Source organism: Megascapheus bottae, chromosome 24, assembly GCF_031878675.1.
Source record: "Megascapheus bottae isolate mThoBot1 chromosome 24, mThoBot2.hap1, whole genome shotgun sequence".
In the NCBI taxonomy this organism is placed as follows: domain Eukaryota; kingdom Metazoa; phylum Chordata; class Mammalia; order Rodentia; family Geomyidae; genus Megascapheus; species Megascapheus bottae.
The window spans coordinates 12,381,413-12,400,654 of NC_143532.1; the positions used below are offsets into that span (position 1 = coordinate 12,381,413).

The 19,242-nt window shown below is 45.3% G+C and overlaps 1 protein-coding gene across 2 annotated transcripts in view; it reads right to left on the bottom strand.

The window, feature by feature from the left end:
- Ctcf (CCCTC-binding factor) overlaps nucleotides 1-16,139 on the bottom strand; it is a 54,152-nt gene extending 38,013 nt beyond the window's left edge. For both annotated transcript variants that reach the window (XM_090357442.1, XM_090357443.1), the window contains exons 1-2: nucleotides 15,967-16,139; nucleotides 11,236-11,351 (exon numbers count right to left, since the gene is read on the bottom strand). The gene's annotated coding sequence lies outside the window, so the exon portion shown is untranslated. The remainder of the gene's footprint in view (nucleotides 1-11,235; nucleotides 11,352-15,966) is intronic.
- Nucleotides 16,140-19,242: the final 3,103 nt, after the last annotated feature.

Here is a 19,242-nt window from a genome sequence, read left to right on the forward strand (position 1 = left end):
GAAAATGATATGTAGCCCAGCCTGGCCTTGAATTCACAATCTTCCTAACTGATCCCAAATGCTGAGATTATAGATGTGTAACATAGGTGTACACCACTTTTTTTTTTTTTTGGAAGGGGAACCAATCCTGGAGCTTGAACTCAGGCCCTGGGTACTGTTCCTGAGCTTCTTTTGTTCTCAAGGCTAGCACTTTACCACTTGAGTCATAGTACCACTTCCAGCTTTTTTGTTTAAGTGATACTGAGCAATCGAAGCAGGGCTTCATTCATGCTAGGCAAGCACTCTACCACTAAACCACATTCCCAGCTCCTACACCACATTCTCATCTACACTGTTAACAATCATGCTTTCCATTTAGTAATATTAAAAAGTTACAAGCTGGGTGTGGTGGCTCGAGTCTGTAATCTTAGCTACTCAGGAGGCTAAGATCTGAAAATCATGGCTCAAAGTCAGCCTGAGCAATACACTAAAGTCTTTGAGACTCTTATCTACAATTAATCACCAGAATACCAGAAGTGGTGTGGCTCAAAGGGTAGGGTGGTAGCCTTACGCTGAAGAGCTCAGGGACAGTGCCCAGGCCCAGAGTTCAAGTCCCAGGACAGAAAATAAATAAATAAATAAATAAAGACTACAGTTAAAACAACAATACTGTTTAACAACTGCTGTAAAAAAATTTTTTAAAGCTCATTTTGTATTAAAAAAAAAAACAAATAAACAAACAACACAAACTAAGCCAGCCTTTGGATAGCTTACTCCTGTATTCCTTGCTCCTTAGGAGTTGAAATCTGATCATCACAGTTCAAAGCCAGCCCAGGCAAGAAAGTCTGTGAGAATCCTATCTCCAATTAACCACCAGAAAACCACTAGTGGTGCTGTGGCCCAAAGTGACAGAGCACTAGCCTTGAGCAAAAGAGCTCAGGGACAGTACCCAGGACCTGAGTTGAAGCCCTGTGGAAAAAAACCAAAAACTCTATCCATCTATCCTTCCTTCCTTCCTTTCCTTCCTCCCTCCCTTTCTTGTGTCGGTTGTAGGACTTGAACTCTGGGCCTTGGCACTGTTCCAGAGCTCTTTAGTTCAAGGCTACCAACCTATCCCTTGAACCACAGCACCACTTCCAGTTTTCTAGTGGTTAATTGTAGGTAAGTCTCAGGGACTTTAGTGCTTAGACTGGCTTTGAACCTTGATCCTCAGATCTTAGCCTCCTGAGGTAGTAAGGATTATGGGCATGAGCCACCATGCCTGGCAAAACCCAAGTATTCTATTCTTTCTTTCTTTCTTTTTTTTTTTTTTTGCCAGTCCTGGGCTTGAGCTCAGAGCCTGAGCACTGTCCTTGGACTTTCTCAAGGCTTGAGCTCTACCACTTGAGCCTCAGCACCACTTCCAGCTTTTTTCTATGTATGTGGTACCGAGAAATCGAACCTGGGTCTTCATGCATGCTAGGCAAGCACTTTAACCACTAGGCCAAACTCCCGGCCCCTAAAAGTATTCTATTCTTATAGCCACTTCTATTTAAAGAGCTCTGATTCTACAAAGAGCTCTGTAAAAAACAAATACTTGGTAATATACTTATGTTGACAGTGAAGTACTAGATAAGGAGGCAAGAGTTTTGCTACAAAAAAATAACAAAAAGTATATAAATCTGGGTATAGATTATTTTCCTTATTTTTATTAGCATATATTAATTATACAAAAGACTTTCATTGTGATATTTCTACCAATATATCTGATAAAATTCACTTCCTTCATTCCCTCCTTTTTTTTCTTTGGATCAGCTGTTGAGCATGAATTCCGGGCCAAGGCACTCTTCAGCTCAAGGCTAGTACACTTTGAGCCACAGCACCATTTCTGGAGATGAGTCTCATGGACTTTCATGCAGGGGCTGGCTTTGAACTGTGATCCTCATAACTCAGCCTCCTGTGTAACTAGGATCATAGACTTGAGCCACCGGTGCCCAAGTTGATTGGTCATGGGACTTGAACTCTGGGCCTGGGCACTGTCCCTGAGCTCTTCAGCTCAAGGCTATCACCCTTGAGCCACAGCCCTACTTTCCGTTTCTAGTGATTAACTGGAGATAAGAGTCTCACTTACTATAGTGCCTGGCTTTGAACTGTGATCCTCAGATCTCATGTTCACCACCTCAGATCTCATATTCACCAGTCAGTACATTTTTTTTTTAACAACTGAGATTTGAACTCAAGGCCATGTACTTCTTAGGCAGGTGCTCTACCACTTAAACAACTTCCCAGTAACGTTCCCAGTAATGCCTTTCTTTCCCTCCTGTTGCTGAGTTACTCCCCTGCTCTGAGTTACTCAGCCTCCTGAGTAGCTAGAATTACTGGCATGAGCCACTGGCAGAGGGAAAAAAAATCTTAACAGCTCATTTGCAGTTAATATAAATTAGGAATATGGTTGCTGTATACCAGCAAATAGAGCAGATAAAGAATACAGGCAACAGAGGCAGCCTCCAACTGGTACAGTAGACTACTATGGCACTGTTCACTACCAGATAAGCTTTGAAATCCCCACAGGGCTCAATTCTCACAGAGCTCATCTGGCCGAGAAAGACCGTCAAAACAAATAGCAGCTATCTAGTTTGACTTTTAATGGGGGTTAACATACTTCTCATCACCCTGTTACAGAAAGCAAGTTATCTGGATAAAAGAAGGGCTAAAAGGAGAGTACTGCTAAAACTGAATCTTGAAGGATGAAATAGACCTTATTAGGCAAACTACTAGACAGAAGCATTGTAGCAGAAGGAATTCCAAATGAGAAAACTAGTTTATATACGAATCAAAATTTCTATAGAAGACACCCAATATAATCAAATGAAGTTATGTTAAGTCATTCTCAAATTTACTGCTGTGATCTGGTATCAGAGGGCAAGTTCTAGCCCTTCATTAAGAACAGCCAATTTATTTCACTAACTCAACATTTATACACAAAATAGATTAAAATGCTTATCTGAAACTCAACACTGGAGTCGCATACCAATTATTTGCTAGGTACTAGCACATGCTTTCCTTCTCTACACTCTGAAGCCTAGATGATACTTTACTGGCACAAAGCAAGCTAAACGTGTCACTTCTTCGTATATTTCCCCAAGGGTGACTATGTCAGAGACCACTAGATAGATCCCTTTCCATTCATCCCCCCAGCCCCAGCAGCACCGTCTTATCTTTGGAGTACCCTTACATCTTTTATCACTTCATATATGTAAAAGGTCGAGTATCTATGGGCAAATATATTACACAATGGGAAAAATTATATACATAATGCAAATACGCATACTCTAACAGGAACTGCTACAGATTTGTGGGCAGATACTACCTAAGCAGCACTTTTTTTTTTCTTGCCAGTTCCAAGGCTTGAATTCATGGCCTAGGCTTAGTCACTGAGCTTCTTTTGCTCTAGGCTAGCACTCAACCACTTGAGCCATAGTGCCACTTCAGCCTTTTTTCTGTTTATGTATATGGTACTAAGGAGTCAAACCCAGGATTTCTTAGACCTAGAGTGTATGAGAATATCTAGTGAGCTCCAGAAAAAATATATCAATAACTACCCTAGTGACAATGGTTCATACCTATAAGCCTCAAGAGGCTAAAATCTGAGGATCCTGGTTCAAAGCCAGGATCATCTGCCTGGGCAGATGAACCAGAGAAACTCTTATGTTTAATTAACCACCAAAAAGCCATAAGCAGAGCTGTGGATCAAGTGGTAAAGTGCTATTCTTTTTTTTTTTTTTTTTCCAGTCCTGGGCTTGAGCTCAGGGCCTGAGCACTGTCCTTGGACTTTCTCAAGGCTAGAGCTCTACCACTTGAGCCTCAGCACCATTTCTGGCTTTTGTCTATGTATGTGGTACCAAGGAATCGAACCCGGGTCTTCGTGCATGCTAGGCAAGCACTTTAACCACTAGGCCAACCTCCCGGCCCAGGTAAAGTGCTATTCCTGAGTACAAAAGCTCAAGCAAAACATTCAGGCCCTAGTTCAAGTCCTATGCTAGGCTCCCCAGTGTGTGTACCCCCCCCCACCACCATACACACGCGCTCACAAAGAAGCTGGGTATCAGTGGCTCACACCTGTAATCTTAGCTACTCAGGAGGCTGAGATCTAAGAATTGTGGTTCAAAGCCAGCTTGGGCAGGAAAGTCCATGAGACTCTTTTATCCAATAAACTACTTAAGAAGAGGCTAGAAGTGGAGGTATGGCTCAAGTGGTAGAGTGCTAGTCTCTAACAAAAGATTAGGGATTACACCCAGGCCCTAAGTTCAAGCCCCAGGACTGGGTAAACAAACTAAAAATAATATAGCCTGGCATGAGAGTACAGAGTTATGATCCTAACATGCAGATGGAAGCAGGGAGAATATCAAGTTTGAAGGAGACTATCTCAAAAGCAAAAACAATAAAAAAGGTCTCCAAGTAATTCTCATACAGAATCTCTGCTGACCATGGTCTGGAAGTGACCAATCTAATTGTGCAAAAGTTAATGCAGTCTAAATATAAATGAACATAATCTTCTGTGTTAAGCATTTTTTTTTCTCCAAATAAAACCTATAATCTATCTCAAAACTAATTATGGGGACTGAGAGTGTGGCATAGTGATAGAATGCTTGCCTAGCATTCAAAGCCCTTGGTTCAATTCCTTGGTTCCACACACACAGAAAAAAGCCAGAAGTGGTGCTATGTAGCTGAAGGGTAGAGTGCCAGCCTTGAGAAAACTCAAGGACAGTGCCCAAACCCTGAGTTCAAGTCCCAGGACTAGGAAAAACATTAACAAAAACAACTAATCATGTTTCTCAAAGAATAAGTCGTTAAATATTAGATTCCCCCGCCCCCAGTTGCCAGAGCTTGAGCTCAGCGTCTCCTACTCTTGCTTTGCTTTCCTGCTCATACCACCCTGCCAGCTGAACTACACCCCTAGTTCATCTTTTTGTTAGGTAATTGGAGATGAAGTCTCATGGACTTTTCTACCAGGCTCCCCCCTCCCCCCACCCCTGGCTTGAGTTCAGGGCCTGAGCACTGTCCTTGGACTTTCTCAAGGCTAAAGCTCTACCACTTGAGCCTCAGCACCACTTCTGGCTTTTTTCTATGTATGTGGTACCGAGGAATCGAACCTGGATCTTTGTGCATGTTAGGCAAGCACTGTACCACTAGGCCAAACTCCCAGCCATCTACCAGGCTAACTTTGATCCTATCCTCCAAGTCTTAGCCTCCTGGGTAGCAAGGATTACACTCAACAACACTCAAGCTTCAATGATTTCTTAGGTAGGAAGACAAAGTTCAAGGAAGTGAACTAAATACCTGTGATTATCTTAGTAACCATGTGGCCACTGATCCTATTATCTACAACTCCAGACCCACTCACAAAGGCCACTCTGTAGAATCAGGCAACCTTTATTTAGTAAAGGGGGTTTAAGATTAAATGAAAAGCTAGGGCTGAGAATGTGGCTTAGTGTAGAGTGCTTGTCAGCATGCATGAATCACTGGGTTCAATTCCTCAGTACCACATAAACAGAAAAAGCAGGAAGTGGTGCTGTGGCTCAAGTGGTACAGTGCTAGAGCACAGAGAAGCTCAGGGACAGAGGCCAGGCCCTGAGTTCAAGTCCTAGGACAGGCAAAAAAAAAAGGGGGGGGCGGGAAACTATTAGTTTATTTACATTCAACAATGTTATCTCTGTATAGAACAGTATAATTATAATAAATGGCAATAATGTCTAATAATGTTTTTTTAAAAAAGGAAAAAGATAAAATTACTATATCAGTCAGTAACTGTATCAGCATCAGCTACCATGTAGCTAGAAGGAACAAAAGTAATCTAAAACACAGCCAGGCATGGATAGTCCATGTTTCATCCTTAGGTAATTGGAAGGCTGAGACAGGGAGAACTGTGATTCAAGGCCACATAAGATAGGAAAATTTTGAGACCCCCTTCTTATCCAATAGCTAGAAGCATTGACCAGTGTCTACTCATTCTACCTATAAAAGGAAGCCTAAAATAAGGATAGATCAAGTTATAGGCACATGCTTAGGCAGGCTGCAAGACCCTATTGAAATATATATATATATATATATATATATATATATATATATATTTTTTTTTTTTTTTGCCAGTCCTGGGCCAGAGCTCTACCACTTGAGCCTCAGCACCACTTCTAGCTTTTTTTCTATATGTGGTACCGAGGAATCGAACCTGGGTCTTCGTGCATGCTAGGCAAGCACTCTACCACTAGGCCAAACTCCCGGCCCTGAAATGTATTTTTAATTTTTATTTATTTTATTTTATTGTTGGAATAACATAGAGAGAGATTAGTTATATTTGTCAGGTAGTGGGTATATTACTTCTTTCCCCCTCTCAATTTTTTTTTAGTCAGTCGTGGGGCTTGAACTCTGAGCCTGGGCCTTGTCACTGAGCTCTTCAGCTCAAGGCTTCTGTCCTACCTTTGAGTCACAATGCCGCTTCCAGTTTTCTAGTAGTTAATTCGAGATAAGAGTCTCTCAAGGGCCAAGAGTTTGGCCTAGTGGTAGAGTGCTTCTCTAGCATGCACGAAGACCCGGGTTCGATTCCTCGGTACCACATACATAGAAAAAAGCCGGAAGTGGTGCTGAGGCTCAAGCTGGTAGAGCTCTAGCCTTGAGAAAGTCCAAGGACAGTGCTCAAGCCCAGGCTGGCTTTGAACCAGATCTCAGATCTCAGCCTCCTGAGTAGCTAGGATTACAGACATGAGTCACCATGCCCGGATTCCCTTCAAATATTAACCAAAGCAAAAGGGGCTGGATAAGAAGGGCTTAAGTGGAAACTTTCAAGTTTAAACAACAAAAACAAAATTTTACTCTGAACTAAAAATTTCTAAAACAAGTAATTGTATTAGCTTGCTTATTTTTTTAGTAGTAATGGAAGCAAGATGGGGACTTGACTCAAATGGAAAAGTACTTGGCTAACAATCAGTAGACCCTAAATTCAACCCCAAATAACATCATGGGGGAGGAGGAGGAGGAGGAGGAAAAATCATATAGAAGAGAAGCAAGTCAATGGCCAGGAGGTTTGGCCTAGTGGTAGGTAGAGTGCTTGCCTAGCATGCACGAAGATTCTGGTTCCACATACATAGAAAAAAGCCGGAACTGATGCTGTGGCTCAAGTGGTAGAACTGGCCTTGAGAAAGCCTAAGGACAGTGCTCAGGCCCTGAGTTCAAGCTCTAGGACTGGTCAAAAAAAAAAAAAAAGTTTGTTAGCTGGGTGCACTGGCTCACACCTATAATCCTAGCTACTCAGGAGGTTGAGATCTGAGGATCGCAGTTCAAAGCCAGCCCAGGCACTAAAGTCTTCAAGACTCTTATCTCCAATTAATCACCAGATAACCTCAAGTGACCCTGTGGCTCAAAGGGTAGGACCCTGAGCTGAACAACACAGGGACAATGCCCAGGCCCAGAGTTCAAGCCCCCCAACCAACTAAATAAATAAATAAAATGTGTCTCACTATGCTGAAAAAGAACTGAACAAATTGTGGAAAGGAACAGGAGACATCAAAAGAAAGAGTGGGAAAGAGCAAAGGAACGCTATTATCCAAAAAGAAATATATTCATTACTTGATTTATGGAACAGTAAACTCACTGAACATCACATTTATAGTAAGAATTAAAAAGAAGAATTTTACATAAAGATAAGTTAATTAAACAAAAATGCTGGGGCTGGGAGTTTGGCCTAGTGGCAGAGTGCTTCCCTAGCATGCATAAAGACCCAGGTTTGATTCCTTAGTATCAGATACATAGAAAAAGCCAAAAATGGTACTGTGACTCAAACAGTAAAGCTCTAGTCTTGAGAAAGCCCAGGGACAGTGCTCAGGCCCTGAGTTCAAGCCCCAGGACTGGCAAGGGGCCGGGAGTTTGGCCTAGTGGTAAGAGTGCTTGCCTAGCATGCACAAGGATCAGGATTTGATTCCTGAGTATCACATACATAGGAAAGGCTGGAAGTGGTGCTGTAGCTCAAGTGGTACAGTACTAGCCTTGAGGAAAGCCCAAGGACAGTGCTCAGGCCCTGAGTTCAAGCCCCATGGCTAGGGAAAAAAAAAAAATTTCACCCCCCCACCCCCGGGGTGGGGGTGGGGAGACTTGTCTCAGGGTCTATGGCTCACACCTGTAATCCTAATTATTTTTTTTTTATTTTTATTTATTTATTTATTTTTTGCCAGTCCTGGGCTTGAGCTCAGGGCCTGAGCACTGTCCTTGGACTTTCTCAAGGCTAGAGCTCTACCACTTAAGCCTCAGCACCACTTCCGGCTTTTTGCTATATGTGGCACCGAGGAATTGAACCCAGGTCTTCATGCATGCTAGGCAAGCACTTTAACCACTAGGCCAAATTCCTGGCCTGTAATCCTAATTATTCATGAAGCTGAGATCTGAGGATCCAGGCTCAAACTGTTTAGTGGCTCAAAAGCATTGTTTCCCATGTTTCTCCTGTGGTGCCTACAGGAGGAACAATGCCCAGGTAATCATACCTCATTTGGTTGAAGATACGTACTAGAATATCATAGCTTGAATTATTATTTTATTATATACAATCATAATTGTATATAACTAGATCTATGTGACACACACACACACACACACACACACACACACACACACTGGGGAAAGGGGACAGACAGGAGTTAGGTTTCAAATTGCTAGGTGGGTATACCACCAACTTGAACCATGCCTCTAGACTTAAATACAGTAATTTTTTTTTATTTCTTTCAGTGAAATTATGTAATTCGATGTCCCCTAAGTTAGCATAATTTCAGCCCCCCAAATAAATTATAAACAGACAAGCTAGACATGATCATTTTCTTCTTTTTTTGTGGGTCAAGGGGCTTGGACTCGGCTTGGGTGCTTTCCCCTCAGCTCTTTAGCTCAAGGCTACCACCCTACCCCTGGGCATGGGCATTGTCCCAGAGCTCTTCAGCTCAAGGATACTTACTGCCCTACCCTTGAGCAAAGCCCCACTTGCCATTTTCTAGAGGTTAACTGGAGATAAGAGTCTCAGGTCCTTTTGTGCCTAAGCTGGCTTTGAACCTTGATCAGAAAGCCTCAGATCTCAGCCTCCTGAGTAGCTATGATTACAGGCGTGAGCCACCACGCCTGGTTGATCATTTCTTTTCTTCCCCTCTTGTGCTGGTAGAGGCTGGCTTGAACTCGGTGCCTGGGTACTGTCCACTAGCTTTTTCTTTTCCAGGCTAACATTGTACCACTTGAATCACAGCTTTACTCTAAAAAACTCACTAGGTAGAGCTGGGCGAGGTGGCTCACACCTGTAATCCTAGCTACCTAGGAGGATGAGATCTGAGGATTACAGTTCAAAGCCAGCTCAGACACTAAAGAACATGAGACTCATCTCCAATTAATCATTAGAAAACAGGAAGTGGGGCTGTGGCTCAAGGGGCAGGGCGGTAGCCTTGGGCTGAAGAGCTCAAGGAAGGTGCTCAAGTCCAGAGTTCAAGCCCCATGACCATCAAAAAAAAAAAAAATCTAAATTCTCAAACTATTAAGTCTAAATTTTTTAAATGTTCTTCAAATCAGGATCATTACTCTCTTCAGGATCTTATTAGTACAACACAGACTTTGTTCTTTCCATCCAGTAAGATGCCAAGTTTGCTTATTTGTAAAACAGAAACTTGAAGAATAATAGAGCTTTCATTCCTCATTCTTTCTCTCTCTGCATTTACTCCCAGCATAGCTTCTAAGAAAAACTCTAGTAGTCACTTAGATGATTCATTTATATAAGCTTAGCTAATTTTAGCATTTGAAATTTTTACTTCCACACTCCCTTTTGCCATTATACAAGTTCAATTATTCTCTCTCTTTTTTTTTTTTTTTGATAAAAAAGATGTGCCCTGTGTTAGCCAGAAGAAAAACAACTTTTATAACCTTGCACTTGCCAGGCAAATGCTTTTTTTACTTTGGCTGGTCATGGCGCTTGAACTCTGTGCCTAGGAGCTGTCCCTGAGCTATTCAGATCAAGGCTAGCCCTCTTATCACTTTGAGCCATAGCACCACTTCCAGTTTTCTGGTGGTTAATTGGAGAGAAGAGTTTCATGGACGTTTGTGCCTGGGCTGGCTTTGAACCACAGGCTAGCTACTCAGGCTGCCTCCTGAGTAGCTAGAATTGCAGGCATGAGCCACCAGTGCCTAGCTGAGAAACAACCTACTTAGCTGCTTAAAAATTCCAATACAGGGCTGGGAGTTTGGCCTAGAGGTAGAGTGCTTGCCTAGCATGAACTAAGACCAGGGTTCGATTCCTTGGTACCACATATACAGAAAATCCAGGTGCGGTGCTGTGGCTTAAGTGGCACAGCACTAGCCCTGAGGAAAAAGCCCAAGGACAGTGCTCAGGCCCTGAGTTCAAGGCCCAGGACTGGCAAAAAAAAAAAAAAAAAAAAATCCCAAAGCTTGCTGGTGGCTCACATCCGTAATCCTAATTACTCAGAAGGCTGAGGGTCACGATTCAAAGGCAGCCCTGGCAGAGACTTTGATCTCTAATTAACCACCAGAAAATCAGAAGTGGAGCTGTGGCTCATAGTTAAGAGCACTAGTTAAGCTGAAGAGTTCAAGGACAGAGCCCAGGACCTGAGTTCAAGCCCCATAACTGACTGAAAAATAAGAAATAGCCCAAATCACAGCAAACTCCATTTATGAGGACTTTTTCAAGTCCTCTGCAATACTTATTATATTTTATAGCAGGACATTATAGGTTAAAGAAAACTGATAATGACTATCAGTCTAATACAAATGTGGGACATCAGTTAGACTATCTCAAATTAAGACAAATTTTTTTGAATCCAAAATATTAGCTTCTTCAAGAACAGAATTCTTTCTGTTCCTCACCAAAATTACAAATTGCCATAGACATAGACATTTCAGGTCATCTACCAATGGTTAAAATACACAATCCCAAATTTTTTTACAGAAAACCAGCCACAACTTCTTGAGAGTTTTTCCTATGCATATGGTCAGACTGGAATGAAATCTGTTTTATACATTATTGTTAACCTCCAGAACAGATTCTGAGGTTGCTGTTACTTGCCCAATGTAACTTGCCCAGCTAGTATGTGGTACTAAATTTTCAAATCCAGTATTCTTGACTCTAAAGCCCATACGCTCTGAACCTCCCAATTATCTCCATCTTCTATACCCAAGAACTACCTAGAATATCCTGGGTTTACATTATTCCCTTTTTTTAGAGCAGAAAATGAAAATAGCAATTACCGCTCCGTGGCTGCAAAGTCAGTTTGAGGAAGGAAAACAGAACCAGCTACGAAGTCCCTGGTCAGCAGTCTGTCCACTAGTGCATCTTGCTTTTTGGCTCTAGATCCACAATCATTCTAAAAGAGAAAAGGAAATAATTCTATGAAATACTAATTTCACAAAAGTGCACTATACAGCATGCAATAAAATGAGGGCAAACTAAAGATTTGATATTAGTAAAGAAGCAACTAGTTAGGTATGGTGTTACATGCCTATAATCTCAGCACTCAAAAGTCTGGCAAGTCTGAGGCTATCCTCAACAACAAAAAAGTTAAACAGAGGAAATTCATCTCATAATTAGCCCACAGAAAGAAGATAATTGATTATTCATTTTTAGACCAAGCTAAGTAAAGTCTCCTCTGCTGATAGGCAACTTACTTATAATACAAAGAGGATTTGTGTATTTGACTTTCCTGCCTGGGCTAGTGTTGAACTGTGATTCTCAGCTCTCAGCCTCAGTAGGTTGGGTTACAGGTGTGAGCCACCAGCACCCTGTTTACAATTTTTTTTTTTTTTTGAGACAAGGTTTATGTAGTCTAGGCTGGCCTGAACTTGAGATTCTCTGCCTCAGCCTCCAGAGTGCTGATGCATGGCTTATATATTGACTGGCATCCATATATTACTAGATACTTCAAATGGAAGGGGATTTTATGCCACTGAAAGTTCTAAGGGTGATCCAGGACAAGTATCAAGTGTAGAAAAATGTATCACAATCCTTGAGCTATGTCAGCATCTATATGCAGTGACCCATTTCTGAACTCAAATATGAAATCACAAGGAAAATGCACAAAGATACTGGCAAAGATGATAAAAAGATAAGGATACCAGCAAGGATGAAGCAAAGATAGTAATCAGGGTTGGGAATGTGGCTTAGCGATACAGTACTTGTTTAGCACTTGAGCCTAGGCTCAAGTGGTAGATTGCTAGAGCACTGAGCAAAAAGCTCAGGGACAGTGCCCAGACCCAGAGTTCAAGCCCCAGGACTGGTAAACACACAAACACGGTAACCAATTTTTTTTTTTTTGGGTGGGGTCCAGTCATGGGACTTAAACTCAGGGCCTGGGTATTGTCTCTGAGCTTTTTCACTTAAGGCTAACCCTCTATCACTTAAGAGCCACAGCACTACTTCTAGTTTTCTGGTGCTTCACTGGAGATAAGAATGCCACAAGGGCCAGGAGTTTGGCATAGTGGTAGAGTGCTTGCCTAGCATGGACGAAGACCTGGATTCGATTCCTTGGTACCATGTACATAGAAAAAGCCAGAAATGGTGCTGCGGCTCAAATGGTAGAGCTCTAGCCTTGAGAAAGCACAAGGAGAGAGCTCAGGTCCTGAGTTCAAGCCACAGGACTGGTTAAAAAAAATGTCATAAACTTTCCTGACTGGGCTGGCTTTGAACCTTGATCCTCAGATCTCAAGTCTCTTGAGTAGCTAGGTTTATAGATGTGAGCCATTGGCACCCAGCAGTTTTGCATTTTTTACAGTAAGATCTTTTAAAATTATAATAAGCAGAATTTTCTTATGTAAGTAAAATTTTTGTAATCTTACTTATACTACTAATTTAAACAAATAGGTTCTTGGGGTTACCTTACTATAACACATCCATCCTGAATTTATTTTCTCTAGATTTAATTTCCCATTAAAACAAAGTATTATTTCTGGAATACAGTTATCCCAAAGAATATCAACTGTGTTAGACAAGGTTTATGCTATTATGTCAGCATAATGTATAAGACCAAGAAACTGCCATCAAGTGCTGGTGGCTCACACCTATAATCTTAGCTCCTCAGCAGACTGAGATCAGAGAAACAGGGCTTGAAGCCAGCCCACACAGGAAAAGCCTATGAGATTCATATCTCCAATTACCACCAAAAAACAGAAGTGGAGGTATGGCTCAAGTGGTAGAGTGCTAACCTTAAGCAGAAAAAACTGAGTAGGAGTATAAGGGTCCCAAGTTCAAGCTCTAGTACCAATACAAGCAAAACCACAGGTAGGGTAGCAGAGTCTAACAGCTAATTCTAACCTGGGAAAATGAGCATTACTCTTGGAACAATTACAAACCTGTTGCATTTTAAACTTTAATGTTAAATTTTAATCTTAAACCAATTGCCATTCAGAAGTTTGAAAGTAAGCTTGACAACACAGAAAAATGCAATGAGTTACATAACTGATTTATCCATTAAAAGTAGTTCTAGGGGCCAGGAATGTGGCCTAGTGATAGAGTGCTTGCCTAGCATGCAGAAAGCCCTGGGTTCAATTCCCCAGTACCACACACACAGAAAAAAGCTTGGAGTGGTGCTGTGGCTCAAGTGGCTGAGCGTTAGCCTTGAGCAAAAAGTGTCCAACGACAGTGCCCAGGCCCCCAAGATCTGGGGGGGGGAGGGGGAGAGGGAGGGAAGTAGCTCTAGACCCAAGCCTAACACTGCCACATTTAGTTGTTTTTCACTTGGGAGAAAGAAAAGTAGGAACTGTAGTAGTGTGTACGTACTTATATGTGTATGTACGTATGTACGTACATGCGTGCGTGCGTGCGCACGATGAGGGGGCCCGGCCCGGGAGCATAGCCTACTGGTAGAATGCTTGCCTAGCACGCACGAAGTCTGGGGTTCGATCCCTCAGTACCACATACATACAAAAAAGCTGGAAATGGTGCTGTGACTCAAGTGGTAGAGCTCTAGCCTTGAGAAAGCCTAAGGACAGTGCTCAGGCCCAGAGTTCAAAGTCCCAGGACTACCCCCCTCCCCCCAAAAATCAAAACAGGTGAGAACAGTGGGTCAGGGCCTGTAACCCCAGCTACTCTGGAGGCTGAGGTCTGAGGATGGCAGTTCAAAACTAGCCTCGTCATGAAAGCCCTTAAGATTACATTCATTTCCAATTAACCCCCAGAAAAGCCAGAAATGAAGTTGTGGCTCAAGGTAGAGCTAGACCTGGGTAAAAAGCTCAGCAACCAGTGCCTCAAGTTCAAGCCTCAGGAAAGGCAGGCAGTTACAGCAGTGCTAGAGGTGTGGCTCAAATAGCAGAGCAGCTAGCTAGTAAGCATGAGGCCTAGAGTTCAAACCAGTGTGTGGGGAGCCAATCCAGACTTTCTTTTTTACGAAGGAATTGATAGATCAATTTTTACACTGTACTCTACTGTACCATACAAAGGTAGTATAATGTTTAGAGGAGAACTAAACTTTGACACTTCAACATAGGAAGTTTTCTAATGATGCAAGACGACTCACTGACAGTAAACTTAAATACTTGCCCTACTTAACTTTTCCTGTCTATAGGAGACCTGGCATCTTCACTTTTCTAGTTGATCTAACCGAAAAGAAAGTATGAAAGTGTTCGAATGTCGGACAGGATAAATGCAGGAAGTCGGCTAGCTACTAAAGAGTAGTTACATTAGGCGCAGATATTTATAAACCATCTGCAATGACCCAGGATTCAATTACAACATCCACCCTCACATTTCAGCGTATGGGCAAATTACCAGTTGAGTCAAGAATAAATTCTTTCTGTCCTACTGGCGCTTTAGATCAGGTTGCACAATCCCAAAGGCTGAAACTGCCTATGCCTAGCCCTAGAGCATACTATTAAGTAGTATACGAAGTTTCGCGTCAGGACACTTAAAAATGGGGTTGCGTACATCAAAACAGTCGGCCTAACACTTCTGAATTCCGTTGGTCATGTTTCTTGAAACCAGAGCATAATTAAGTTTCAGTCCCTCTCAGATCTCTGAACCTACACTGGCTGTTTCTCTCTCCACGGGGGTTAAGAAAGTACAAGCGTGGCTGAAGAAACGCTCCCTAAGGCGGAACTCTTGGCTTTTGCGCCAACGATGGGGGTCGTCGCGAAGTCCGCTCGCGCGCGGAGCCCTGGCGCGAGTTTGGGGGCGCAGCGGGGCCCGGCGGGGGCGGCGAGCGCACGTTCCCCCGCCCGCTCGGGCGGCGTCGAGGCGCGAATAGCTCAGCCAGCCTTGCAGAGGGAGCTCTCGGCAGCTCTGGGGTCCCCTCTGCTCGCCGCCGCAGCAGCGCCGCCTGCGCCACTCGGCGGAGACGGAGACCAGCGGCGACGACGCGCGCGGACTGGGAGCGACCGCGGAGCAGCCGAGCGGCTGGGGAAACACTCGGAGGCAGCCGGGTAGGTTCCGGGACTGGGGAAGGCTGGAGGATGGGGAGCCCGAGACGCAGCCACAGAGGCCCCGGCGCCCAACGGGGCTCTGGGACTCAGCTGCGTCCTCGGTCGCACAGGGTCTCAACTCTTGAAGCGAGTGGAGAAGTAGGGACGCCGGGGAGCGGAGACCGAGTCCCGGCTTGGGGGGCCACCCGCCGCGGGAGGGGCGGAGGGCAGAGGGCGGGCCGCGGCGGGGCGATCAGCCCGGGCCAAGTGCCGGCCTCGAGGGCAGAGACAAAGAAAGGAAAATGGAGTCGCCGGGCGCGCGGGCCTCCGCCGCCGTCGCCGCCCGAGGCCTAGCGTACGGCCAGGAGGCCTAGCGAGCGGGTGTGGAGTGGGGCGGCCGGGCCGCGGCGGCGGCGGCGGCGGCGGCGGCGGGAAATGGCGGCGGCCGCGCCGCAGCAGGGACGGTAGAGGGAGACAAACACCCCCCGGCGGCGGCGCTGGCGCCGGGCTACAGCCAACGCCGACCGGAGCGGCCCCATCGTGACACCTAGAGGCGGCCCGCGAAACCTCCTCCACCCTGGGCCCCCTTACCTCCGCGCCACACCCCCCGCGGCGCCCGTTTCGCCGCCGCTCCACCGCTCCGGCCACCCGGCGTCCCCGGCCAGCTCTGCGCGCCCGCACCGGCTACTGCTGCCGCCACTGCCGCCAAAGAAGCAGCTCCGCGCACGGTTTAATCGCTCCACAAGCTCGGACACAAAATGGCGGCGGTGCGATGCAGTGCGCCTGCGTCGGCGCTGCCGGGGCCGCGGGTGCTGATAAGGGAAGGGACGGGTGGGGGGGGGGGGGCCGGCCGGGCGGCGAGTGGAGGGCGGGGGAGGAAAGGTGAGGGGAGGGGTTGGCGCAGGGCAGCATGGGAGGCGGCCCCGGCGCCAACTTTCAAAAGCAGGCGCGATGGCGTCACGGGACGCACCGCGAGTCGCGTCGTCACGCTGCACGCGCCCTCCCGCGCCCTCGCCCGATCGCGCGTGGACTTGGCTGGCGTTGTGGCGTCCGGTCTTCCGCTTGGGTGGGGCTTTCTGGGGCGGGGGCTGTCGTCTCCGGGCCGTCTCGGATCCTGCCTGTTTGACCTGGTTTCCAAACTGCACTCTCCGGCCCTCCGAACTCCCCAGGAGTTGGAAGAGTGGGGGTGGCTAGAGGAAGCGCGCGCGGGGCCGGCTGTGGGGACTTGGGCGGCTCCTAGGCCCGGCCCCGCCCAGTCTCCGCCCCAGCGGGACCCGCCCGTCCACCGCGGCCCAGTGGCCCGCCACTCAGTGAGGCCCAGCGGGTGTCCGCGCCTTGCCGTTCCTCGCCAGGAGTCCAGGGACTGCCAGCAGGACTGTGTTTACCTAGAGGCTTCTGATGGTCTCACTCCCTAGAAAAGGGTTCTCCTGAGATCGGGTGGAAAGGGGGCCCGGGCCTGCTCTGGGAGTTCCCGGGCAGCTTCAGCCTGGAGGGACAGCGGAGGACCCCTTGACGCTTGTGCACTACAGATCAGTCATCTTTAGCGGAGAGGACTTTTGAGTATCTGACGCCGCATACTTTCTGCTTTAAAACGTGCGTTTCTCTCTGCTCGTCTCTGCCCCGAAGCTGTAAAGTTCCCGGTGGGTGGAGTCCTTCAGCTCCTCCTCCTCCCCTGCAGGCGCCTGCCGACCCCGCCCAGCCAGACCGAAGTTAACGGGGGGGGGGGGGGGAGAGGACGGGAACAAGGGGGCGATTGCCAGGTGTTTTTGGTGGCTCTCCAAGTCATTTAAGGAGTTTACCGGAATGCGGCTCCGGACTGAAACCCCAACTTCCTTTCCGTAGACTCACCCAGCGTCAATGGAGATGCTTTTCCTCCATTCAAATGATTGCTCTTATGAGAATGCTGGCTGGCCCAATATCGACAGGTACTGGGGGGGGGGTGTCTTTTTACCCCCAAAGGAAGGAGAAGTCTGTTTTCGAGAATGTAAAATCTCCAGAATTGTAAATGCAACTCGATCAGCAGTTTTTAAACTCAGTGACTGGATTCAACCACAAGTGTGGGCTGTCAGCTTATGGGCCTTGACTTGAAGAAAAGGAACTTCTAAGACCAATGGGGAAGGAAGGAGTTTGAGAGGGAGTAGACATAAATACATTTTTTAAAAAATCTAAAGTATTCAGTTGTGGAATCCCAGGAAAGAGGATTCTGGTAGTGGGGAAGCTTCAGCTGTCTGTAATGGTTGAGAGCTCTAAACTTTGGCCGGAAGCATAGCTATTGTTGAATTGGTTACCTTAGAGGTCACTGGAGAATAGCATTGGTGATCTTGGACAAATTCAGGTGGACCAGTCAAAGATGCTAACTTAACTAGAATGTAATTTTAAAAAGTGAGCAGAAACATGAGAAAATAGAGACAACATATAAGCAGCTTGAGAGTTTTGCTGTAAAGTAAGCAAAGAAATTTGGTGATAGTCAAAAAGGATGTGAGGTGTTGTGATGCTTTTTTCCTCTTCTTTGCTAGGGATCGAACCAAATGCCTTGTGAAGCTAGTTCTTAATACTGAGCTCCACAGATATTTTAAGACAATAGGTTTCTTGAGTGTTTTTATTATTTATTTTCTGTACCAGTCCTGTATCTTAATTGTGCCTGGGCACAATCCCTGAGCTTTTGTGCTCAAGGCTAGTGCTCTGTGATTTGAGCCATAGCTCCACTTCCAGCTTTTTGTAGGCAATTAAGATACAAGAGTTTCACAGACTTCCTGCCTGGGTGACTTTGAACCACATCCTCACATCTCAAATTCCTGAGTAGGTAGGATTACGGCTGTTAGCCCCCAGTGCCTAGCATCTTTTTATTTTATTTATTTTTATTTATTTCCTTTGTCAGTTGTGGGGCTTGAACTTTGGGCCTGGGCGGGGTCCTTGAGCTCTTCAGCGCAAGTCTAGCACTCCGCCACTTGAGCCACAGCTCCATTTCTGTACCTTGCATCTTGACAAGTTTCTGCACTGTTGGCAGTGCTGTAATGGAGAAGAAAAATGGGCGACACTGGAGAGGAAGTTTACTTGACCTTTAAAGGACTGAAGTGTGTGAAGATATAAAGAAATGGAGAAGAGACTTTGGATAGGATGCTTCCTCTAATATTAAAGGGTATCAGATGAAGATGGATGCAAATGCAACAGAAAGAAAAAACAAGATCTTAGTAGGATGTCTTGAGAGGCACTGGTTACCCATTTCATGGTTTGTGATTATGATCTTCAGTTTAAAGTTAACTAGATGGCCGAGTGTGTGTGTGTGTGTGTGTCTGTCTGTCTGTCTGTCTGTGCACGCGAGCATGCGTGTACATGCATGTGGGTGTGCGTTTTATCAACATTCAGCTACTTCAGTACAGATATAAAGAAAGTTTGATATTTCAACATGACCCAAGTTTTCTCATTCCAGTTGCTTGCCCTAGATTAGATACTATTCTAGAAATGTGTAAAGTATTTGGAAAATTTACATATGACCTCCCCTTTTATTCTGGAAGCAAAATTATTCCATTTGTCTCTTATGTACCCATGTCTCAAGTATAAGGAAAGGGATATTTGCATTTTATATTCTCTTTGCTAAAAAGAATAGAGCCTGGTACACTTTGGAACTTAGATACCAGAAACAATAATTCTGACTTTCATTTGAATCTTTAATTTTGTGGCTGAGGGTGGAGCTCAGTGGTAGAATGACAAACCAGTATGCATAAGGACCTGGGTTTGATCCCCAGTACTGCAATTAAAAATAAATATCACCAGTGTTATAGGTGTGAGCACCAGTGGTGCATACCTATAATCCTAGCCACTCAGGAGGCTGAGATATGAAGATTATGGTTTGAGGCCAGCCCAGGC